At 49.0% G+C, this 8,883-nt stretch overlaps 1 pseudogene; it reads left to right on the top strand.

Annotated features, from left to right (window-relative positions):
- Window positions 1-1,304: 1,304 nt before the first annotated feature.
- Window positions 1,305-3,253, top strand: LOC101783560 (annotated as a pseudogene).
- Window positions 3,254-8,883: the final 5,630 nt, after the last annotated feature.

An 8,883-nucleotide genomic window follows, 5' to 3' on the forward strand; every position in this document is an offset into this window, starting at 1 on the left:
TACATTGTCGCCACCACTTCTAGATTCAACAGCCTCGACCATCCAAATTCTACTAATATCTTCTGACAAGAATAGAAGCCAAAAATGTGCAAAAGTAGAGGAGGATGCACTTGGGGTACAGGTAGGGCTCACAATCTAGCATGGTGGGCATGCTTGCCACAGCAGGGGCATACTGAGTAAGTATCAAATTAATAAATAAATAGCTAATCTTATCCTCCCTATCTAGTTTCCACTAGGAAAAAACTTTAGATACCAGCTTCGTGTTTCCATTCTAAACTGAGGCACGAGGTAAATCAATAGGACGAAATACACACTTTCAGCAATCCGAAGCAGCAATTGTGCAAATCAACCAGCCGTCAATTCGGCAACGGGCAATCAAAAACTACAGTGAACCATTTCAAGTAAAAACGTTTACGCCATCGGTCGTTGCAATGCGCAGTCTTTAGAACCTAGGGCCAATATGGAGATCTCACTCAAAGCCGAGGCAGCCTTATCAGAAAAAAAAATCTAAAAAGCTAGAATCCATTACTAAAACGAAGCCCACTGCATCATTGCCCTAAACCCAGCAACAAGAAAGACTCTTTGTCAAATCTAAGCTGTTTTCAACAGTCAGCACAATAGCGTTGTACAACGCCACTACCACAAGGCACAAGCCAAACTCTGTTTCTCACCCTTCCTTGTCGTCGTGATGCTGTTGGAGCTCGTGGGCGCGGAAGACAAAGCTGTACAGCTAGTGTTGTTGACATGTAGACGTTAGCTGTGGATTCGCCGATGGCCGCGGACGGAGCATCACCCGAATCTTGCGCGGCGCGCGTCACCGTCGTCGGAGCGTGGGACGGCAGGGTATGGGCGCCGGGGTTCGGGCGCAGGAGACGGCCGCGTCAGGTAATGGCCTCAGGTCGCCGGCCCCCTCTCCTAGCGACTTTTCAGCACAGCAGTGGCGGCCGGCGGGCTGGGGTTTGGGGGTGGGCGGCGGCAGCTAGGAAGGAGAGGGGATGAGGGACTGAGGCAACGGATGGAGTGAGTATATGGTTTGGAATTCCTTGTTATTATACATCTCGTATTGGGCCTCATTTTGATGGGCTGCTGGGCCGAATTATGAACTGCTGAAATTAGCCGGGCTGCGGGGAGACGAGGACGGTGGATCATCCCGGACGGGGACAAACCACCCGCTGCCTCGTCACTTCCCTGCCGCCGCCCGACGGATGACGCCGTCTACGGCCTGCCCGCATCCGCCCTCCGACCGGCGGCCATCCGTCCAGAGTCACGACGCGAGGTCGCCCGTCAGGCCGTCACGGATCGCAATGGCGAAGATCGGCGAGTTCGCGGCGGAGAAAGCTCACACACCCACCCATCCTGGTACTCCCGCTTCCGCGCCGGCTACGAGGTCGAATAATGCGAAGCACCTGCTGGAGATCGAGGGGTACCCCGTGGAGGGCGTCTCCGTCGGCGGCAAGGAGACCTGCGTCATCTTCCCGACCCTGAGCCTCGCCTTCGACATCGGCATGTGCCCGCAGCAGGCCATCTCGCAGGAGTTCCTCTTCGTCTCCCACGGGCACCTCGACCACATCGGGGGCCTCCACATCTACGTGGCCGCGCGGGCGTTCCTCGGCCTGCGCCCGCCCACCATCTTCGTCCCGGCGTGCCTCCAGGACCATGTTGCGCGGCTGTTCGAGGTGTACCACGCCATAGCCCACTCCGAGCTCAACTACAACCTGGTCCCCCTCGAGGTCGGGAGGAGTACCAGCTCAGGACGGACCTCAAGGTCAGGGCTTTCAGGACTTGCCACGTCATACCCAGCCAGGTGAGTGGCGATTTGTAGTTTGGGTTCACTTCACTTCATTGTAATCGCGCAATGTTTTGATGGAAGGACGAAATCATCTATCTGGTGTTCTATCCAGGGGTATGTGATATACTCGGTGAATAAGAAGCTCAAGCAGGAGTTCATTGGCTTGCCGGGGAGCGAGATCAAGCAGCTGAGGTTATCAGGTGTGGAGGTTGGTCTGTCCTGGTGGTTGTGGAGTTCAAGTTCAAGCACAGTCTAGTACTAACAGCATGTTTGATGTGCTATGTCTTCTATGCCCCCTCACGAATTCGTAATTTGCAGATCACGAACATGGTATCCACACCTGAGATTGCTTTCACGGGAGATACGACGTTAGATTTCATTCTTGATCCAGATAATAATGCAGATGTGTTGAGGGCAAAAATTCTTGTCGTGGAGGTATTTTGCTATCACCCATCACTTTACAGCTAAATTCTCGGTTTTAACATGTAGCCGATTTTTATGGCATTAGTAGCAAGTAGCAATTGTTCTGTAGCTTTTGGTGAGGAAACTAAGACGCAGTTAAAGGCTCAGCAAATAGCAACCTTAGTTAGAAACATGTTCGGTTTCCTATGCTGAACGTTTTATTTTCTGTAGTCGCTCACCTTTAGCATGTTGATTGATTCTTATTATGTTTAATATATATAGCAAAATATTCTCTGTGAACTTCAGAGTACTTTCCTTGATGATGAATCCCATTCAGTTGAGCATGCAAGAAAATATGGGCACACCCACTTATCTGAGGTATTTCGTTAAACTGTCATTAGGTATTCTGAACTTTTAATTGATCTTTCAAAACGTCAAATACTAGTATTTACCCATGAAGTTTACTTTTGCCAAATGCAGATAGCAAGACAATCTGACAAGCTTGAAAACAAAGCTATTCTACTGTTTCACTTTTCTGCTCGTTATACTACAGAGGTGAGCTGACATCTAACCTTCCTTTCAGTCCTATTCAGTTCTATTCACTGAAATGCTATGGACAACTGCATTTTTTCTTTTTCTATTATTCAGGTCCATTTAGACTAATACTTTTTGAAAGATGCTTTATTTCCGCGTGGGTATCAAAGTTTTGTTTAATTTGAGGCAGCTTTGTTAACATGCACGTTTCTTTTCTACTCTAAAGTTGTACTTATTATATGATGAAAAAATATATGTCAATTGTCATGCTGCTCTAACAGTCATCTTGGAAATTTGGCCTATTTCTTTCTCAAACATGTGACTAAGCCAATTGATCCTCTTACCCTTCTCTGAGGACTTTCTTTCAGTGAGAACCATGTCTGCATAAAAGAATAATAAACCTCATGAGTTATTATTGCTCTGCTTGTAGGAAATTGATGCAGCAATAAACAGGTTGCCACCGTATTTCCGAAGCAGAATTTATGCATTGAAGGAAGGGTTTGAATAAGAAAAAAATATGAACCCATAAATCAGCAATGAAGTTTTTCAAATTGGATTGCATAGGTGTTTTCGATGGAAATCTTTTTGTTATTTGTGCTCTAACGATACTATGCAGCAATCATTAGAGTATTGAAGGTTCGTGAGGAATTTTTTGTTGTCGATACTCTATACTTGTTTCGTTCACATGACATTGGAACGATGGGATAGTGAAATGTGAAACGACCGTATTAGCAACAATTTATTCCTTTTTTTACAGATTGATCTATCTTACTCTGAATATTAACAATTTGATGTTAAGTGGATAGCATGTGACTTTGGACCAACAACAATAGTTCGTGTTCCACACTTTCATATATACTAGGATGATCAGCGCGCTTCGCCCCGCGCGTAGACTAATCGCGAAAGGATAATGTCTTTTTCGTCGACGATCTTTTTCACTACATTTCTTAGTGCTACACAACTTTCGGTTTTTTTTATGCGTCAGTCAATTTTTTCTGACCATTCAGAGTGTTCCACATACAGTGGCAGGGGACAGGAGCAAGAAACGGTTGATGCATGGTAAAATCAGCCGGAAAATAATGTGAAGGTCATAAAAAGATCGACTGAAAAATAGAGGCCACAACAATCGAAAAGATAGCAGATGAAAAGTGCATGAGGTATAAATACGACTGCAAACCCGCTAAGCGAACCAACTTACAGGACAAGGAAAATAAAAGAATAACAAAAACAACATTTAAAAAAAACACGGTACAAGCACATGCACTCACATAAATGTGCATACATTTTTTTTATGAAACAGGAGGATTTTACCCTGCTAATCATATATATTAAAAAAGAGACAGGTACAAATCAAGTTCTAATTAAGAAACAAAAAAGTTAAAAAGAAAATTAAAAGATTACAACATCTGCTGCAGTCATTCAAACATTGGTTGTTTTCAGACTTCTTCGACTCTATAAATATGCATACATTATCTTTATGGATACCCGCACATCACATAAGTTTCTTTACACACACAATAAGCTGGAAAAACAAAGAAGACCAAATACACATTGGACCTACAGTACATTAAAAATTCTTCCACTAATTTGATCTGATCAAAAGATATTACACCCCACAAAACAAAAAATAAAAATAGTGTTGTGGCAGAAGAGAGAAGAAAAGAGAAAATGACATAAAAAAATACATATTCTAGTATGTAAGACATCAGCTCGCCTGCTAGGCCCAGTGTGGCCTGGAAGCTAGACCATGAGATTTTGCCCACTAGAATATGAGTGTGGCCCGGAAGCTAGACCAGCTCGCCTGCTAGGCCCAGTGTGGAAGGCGTGACACAACTAAAAAACTCGATTGACAATCGGAAACGAAAATTACTCTAGTGTTGTTTAGAATTCCGTCTGGAATTTGTGTGTCATCTTCGTCAATTTGAAACCACGAAACCAAGGGTCCGCTTGGATCCCTTGCTGACCACTGTGCCGCTTTGCTTGTCAAGGAGCGACCCAATGAGTTTGGTTGTGCAGCGAGATCTCCTCGATTGCTTGTGCAAGCAAGAATTAGAGCAGTCCGAACCCCGCTGATTAGGATAGCTTTTTAACATTTATTAGCATCGCAAAAATCTGACGTGGCAAGAGATTTAAGAAGGTAAGAGGAAGAAATCGTTTATCTGGGAAACCAAGTCGACTCGTGGTTTCCATCGAGTGAGACCCACCTGCATCTCGTCGTTGCCGCCGCCCTCACGCTCTCCGGCAACCAGTGTTGGCCCTGCCATTGCGCGTGCTCCGCCGCCGCCTGGTGCTCGCGCTCCGCTCGCAGTCCCACTCGTCGCTCATGTGAAGCTTGCCCACCCACTCGCCGCCAGTGCCTGCTGCTTGCCCCCTGGTTCGCTCGATGTCAGACCACACCGCTCACCGCTCGAAGCTCCACCTGCACATGGTCACTGGAGGTCCACCCAGATCTGGCCACTGGAGCTCCGCTGGCGCATGGTCGGCTCGGCCAGGATCTCCACATGCGTGTTGCAGCTCGTTCACCCATGTCCCTGCTGCCGCATGCTTGCACGCAGAATTATTGCAAGTAAGCTAATTGTGAACGAGCACGAATTGATTCTCGGATAGTTGAAATTGAATCACAAGTGCAAGAATCCATGCCTGGTGGAGTGAGTCAATAGCGATAGCAAGAATCAACACATGGCTGCGGCTGGATTTGACGGATTTGCTTCCGCTCACTGCCCCGGCCTCCCTGCGCCGAACGTCGAGCTCGTCGTGGCTGCCACGGGCCTATCCCCCGACCTCCTTGCGCCGCCCCTCGAGCTTGCCCAGTCCGCCGCTTGCCGTCCTGCCCCATGCGCGGCCTGCTACCGTGGCCTCGTGCCGCCACCTGCTGGCAGGGAAAAATTTCTCGGCGAAAAAAAAAACGAGAAATCTGATAAATGTCGGTTGAACCCGGTTTTTTATTTTACCACTCAAAATTTTCGGCTATTTTGAATTCGCGTTCGCGCCCAAACCAAAGAAGCCCGGTCTAAAAATCCCTACCTTGCGGCTCCCCGTAACCCTAAACTTTATCCCATTTCTATGCATTGTTACGTCTTAGGTTGTTTGGAAATAATCTAGGTTATTTTGTGTACAAACCGAGGGTTTTTTTCTAAATTTTGTCCGAAAGGAAAACATCGAATCCGAGAAATCCGATAAACATGTTTCTCGGTGACCTCCGGTTTTTTTCTTACCGATAAGGTAAACCTTGCCTATTGGTGCCCCTCGCCAGCCACCAGTAGGTGGGAAGCTCGCGCGCGCTCACTGCCGCGGCCTGTACTTGACAATGCCCCATCACCGCCCCCTTGTTGCGGGTCACGGCTATCACTCAGCCCACGCATTGCCCGCCGAGCTTGCCGCCGCCGGCTCAGAGGCGGTCGGTGCCGCCCGCACCTTGACGCCGCGCTGGGTTTCAGAGAGCGGGAGAGAAAGGATGGGAGGATGAAGAGGAGAGAGAAAGGTAAGAATTTATTCAGGACCCACATGTAGAAACGTTAGGTTGGGAGTAGCAGCTTCTTGAGTAATGTTTTGCTGACATGGCTGCATAGACTCTACTCATGGAAATCATGGGTTGTAACTGCCCTTAGGGCACCTGCGATGAGTGTAGATAAGCTCTCTACAGGGTTCCACGTAGGAAAGAGAAACGAGGAGAGGGAGGAAAATGTTGCTACACTCAGCGTAAACCGATAGCACGGAATACAACAACAGTGGGCCCACTCACGTGCGGGTTTCCTTGCCCGCCCCTTTTCACCTTCCTTCCTCGTGGATGATAGCAGTGGAAGGACCGTCGCCGCAGCGCGGGATGGCTGCCGCAAGCGACGCAGAGCTCGGCCGGCAGTGGCGTGGGGACAAACGCGGGCACAGGCAACCGGAGCGTGTGGAGGAAGATGCAGGTTGCTGGGGGCTCGGGGACGTCGGAGTGCGTCGAGGGGCTAGGATGCTCAAGCCCGCGCCCAAGCGTGGCATCCGGAGTTCGTGGCTGGCAGGGCGCGCGGAGGATGGGTACGCCAAGCCGTGGGTGTGCCGACGTGGCTCCGTTGAGCAGAGCTCGTAGGCGTCGGAGGAGGGCTATCGCCGCAGGCCTCCAGCACGAAGGAGGGAGATGGAGGGGTCGCGGAGGCAGGGCTGCCTCGGCCGGCTCACAGGAGAAAGACGGAGGGGCGTGGCCATCGGGCCGCCGCGAAGGAGGTGCGTGGGCCCCGGTCTGCTGATGAGCAGCAGTGCGAACCGGCCTGCTATCGAGCAGCAGCGAGCCTCGCGCGGCCACAAGCAGCCTCCGGGCCTACGCATGGAGCGAGCCCGTGCGGGGGTAGTGACGCAAAGCGGGGAAAACCTGTTGCGACCAGCGCAGGGGCAGGGCCAGGCCGTCGCAGAGGAGGGAGCCACCTCGCTGAGAGGGGAGGAGCGGCGGGCGGTGGAGCAAGCCGCGGGCGTCGGCGAGCAGGGAGATGCAGCTCAACGGGCTGCGGTGTGGGGCACAATGCCATGGGGGGTACGTCGAGCTCAGCGCCTCCATGGGCGGCTTGGCGGCGGCGGAGAGAGTTGAGAGACGAAGAAGAGAGGAGGGAGGGAAGGGATGAGAGGATTAAGCAATTACTAACACATGGGGCCCACATTAATCGTGCTATAGTAAGACCGTTAGACAGGTAATCTACAGTACTTGCTATCCTACCAGGACATCACTAAAGAAAGTATCTTAAGGGTGTTTGGATACGAGGCGTTAAACTTTAACAGTGTCACATTGAATGGTTGGATGCTAATTAGGAGAACTAAATATGAGCTAATTATAAAACTAATTGCAAAACCCTATGCTAATTCGCGAGACGAATCTATTAAGCCTAATTAATCCATCATTAGCAAATGGTTACTGTAGCACCATATCGTCAAATCATGGACTAATTAGGTTTAATAGATTCGTCTTGCGAATTACACTCCATCTGTGCAATTAGTTTTGTAATTAGCGTATATTTAATACTCCTAATTAGCATTCAAACATCCGATGTGACGGGTGTTAAACTTTAACACTAGTGAGCCAAACAGGCTGTTAGTGTAACCATTACAGGTGCCCTTAGCCTGGCAAGACCTCGTTGCCCGTGCCAGCAAAGGAAGGCGAGGCGAGGCCAGACTCGATCGGAAACCAAGCGGACCCCAAGTTGCCAACAAGATTTAGGAATTAGGATAGCATAAGATAACAAGTACACAGCGCACAAGCTAGCAAGTTCACCATTCACACCACAAGGGAACATGAAGTTCAGACTCAGAGAGTCACACTCACACAGTTCACAAGCCAACACACAGCTGTGTTTAATTGGGCCGATGTGGGCTGCCAAAAGAAAAAAAAATAGATTCCAATGATACGACAGTTTCAATTGCAGATCATCTCTGCACCACACAAATTTTTAGCACGCTTCTCTTCAAAATTTGCACAAATCTTAACTCAGGAAAACAACATTCTTTTTTCCCAAAAAATATCAGGGCCATAAAACTATTCACCGCCAAGAAGCCTTTTGAACAATGTTTCATTCGTAGCTGGTCACATCACATGTTTACCAACATATTCCAGATGCAAATTGCAATGCTTACCAATATATTCCAGATACAAATTGCAATGTACTACTGGAGATGAGAGAATTTCGGACTCGACCGGTGACCCCTGACCGAACTAACGCTACACAAAGAGTAGGTTTCGGAAAAAAAAACAAGAGGTGCACAATATTCCTTGTAAACAAAAAGCGGAGGTAAAATATCAACCGAGAGCTTGGATTCGGTAGGGAAACACGTTGGCATCCTGCTCCTGCCGCCGTCGCCGTCCGAGTCAGCAGGAAATCTAGAGAAAATTCAGCTGCCGTCAGATGGGGGAAATCTTGTTGAAACAGTTGCAGTTCCAGCCATCCAGGGGCTTCGCCTCCTGGCCAGTCGCCGGTCTCCTCTCCGAGTCCAACAAACACCTCGGGAGCACGGCGATTTCCCTGCCGCAAGCCAACAAAAGCTCCCCTCCCTCCCTCCCTCCCACCCGCCCGCCTCGGTCGTGCCGCCGTCACACGTATTCCTATTCCCCGGGGGGGGACTCCCCCCGTTCATTGGGGGGGGAGTTCCTTTCCCCTAACAAGACTCGCCATAAAAAATACAAACTCCCA

This window comes from Setaria italica, chromosome I (assembly GCF_000263155.2).
Source record: "Setaria italica strain Yugu1 chromosome I, Setaria_italica_v2.0, whole genome shotgun sequence".
NCBI lineage: Eukaryota > Viridiplantae > Streptophyta > Magnoliopsida > Poales > Poaceae > Setaria > Setaria italica.